This window comes from Rattus rattus, chromosome 2 (genome assembly GCF_011064425.1).
Source record: "Rattus rattus isolate New Zealand chromosome 2, Rrattus_CSIRO_v1, whole genome shotgun sequence".
NCBI lineage: Eukaryota > Metazoa > Chordata > Mammalia > Rodentia > Muridae > Rattus > Rattus rattus.
The window spans coordinates 10,513,052-10,514,794 of NC_046155.1; positions in this window are offsets into that span (position 1 = coordinate 10,513,052).

Sequence of the window (1,743 nt, forward strand, 5' to 3'; positions counted from 1 at the left end):
AGCCTTTGATGGTGTCCTTCTGAAGTATCTAAATGATAGATATGCTCAAAATGGGGTAAAATGATTTAGCAGTGCTTTCTTGAGTTTCAATTTGAGTTGCAGTAGAAAAGTCAGAAGGCTTAGTATGAGACAGATGCCTGAGCCCCATTTCTGGAATTTCATTTTTGAAAATAAAATATAATTACTGATGTGGTTTGAGGTAGAATGTCTCCCATAGGCTCATATGTTTGAGTGGAACTGTTTAGGAAGGATTAGGTGTGGCCTCTTAAGAAGAGGCATTTAACTGGGTAGGCCTTGAAGTTTTCAAAAGCCACATCAGGCCCATCCTCTCTGTCTCTGCCTGCAACTTGCAGATTAGTGTGAGAGCTCAGCTACTGCTCTAGTGTGCTATGCTGCCATGCTCTCTACCACCATGTCATGGTCTAACCTTCTGAAATCTCAAGCAAGCTTCCAATGAAAGGATTTCTTTTTTGTTCTTTTTCTCTTTTTTTGTATTTATTCTTTTCTTTTATTGGATATTTTCTTTATTTACATTTCAAATGTTATCCCTTTTCCTGGTTTCCACTCCAGAAACTCCCCATTCCACCCCCCTATCCCCTGCCTCCATGAAGATGCTCCTCCACCCACCTGTCCACTCCCTCCTGCCTCTCTGCCCTGGCATTCCTCTACACTGAGTCATCAAGCCTTCATAGAACCAAGGGCCTCTCCTCCCACTGATGCCCTACCAGGCCATCCTCTGCTAGATATGTGGCTGGAGCCATAGGTCCCTCCATGTGTACTCTTTGGTTTGTGGTTTAGTCCCTGGGAGCTCTGGGGTATCTGGTTGGTTGATATTGTTGTTCTTACTATGGCATTGCAAACCCTTTCAGCTACCTCAGTCCTTTCTCTAACCCCTCCATTGGGTGCCCATTCTCAGTCCAATGGTTGGCAAGATGGCCATTTTTACTATATTAATCCTGCCAATCCATGAGCATGGGACGTCTTTCCATCTTCTGAGATCTTCAATTTCTTCCTTCAGAGACTTGAAGTTCTTATTGTACAGATCTTTCACTTGCTTGGTTAGAGTCACACCAAGATATTTTACATTATCTGGGAATATTGTGAAGGGAGTCATTTCCCTAATTTCTTTCTTAGCCTGTTTATCCTTTGAGTAGAGGAAGACTATTGATTTGTTTGAGTTAATTTTATACCCATCCACTTTGCTGAAGTTGTTTATCATCTTAGTAGTTCTTTGGTGGAACTTTTGGGGTCCCTTAAGTATACTATCATATCATCTGCAAATAGTGATATTTTAATGTCTTTCTTTCCAATTTGTATCTTTTTGACCTCCTTTTGTTGTCTGATTGCTCTGGCTAGGACTTCAAGAACTATATTGAATAGGAGGGAGAGAGTGGGCAGCCTTGTCTAGTTCCTGATTTTAGTAGGATTGCTTCAAGTTTCTCTCCATTTAGTTTAATACTGGCTACTGGTTTGCTGCATATTGCTTTTACTATGTTTAGGTATGGGCCTTGAATTCCTGATATTTCCAGGACTTTTATCATGGAGGGATGTTGAATTTTGTCAAATGCTTTCTCAGCCTCTAATGAGATGGTCTTGTGGTTTTTTTCTTTGAATTTTTAATATAGTGGATTATGTTGATGGATTCTGTATATTGAACCATCCCTGCATCCCTGGGATGATGCCTACTTCATCATTGTAAATGATCACTTTCATATGTTCTTGGATTTGGTTTGCAAGAATTTT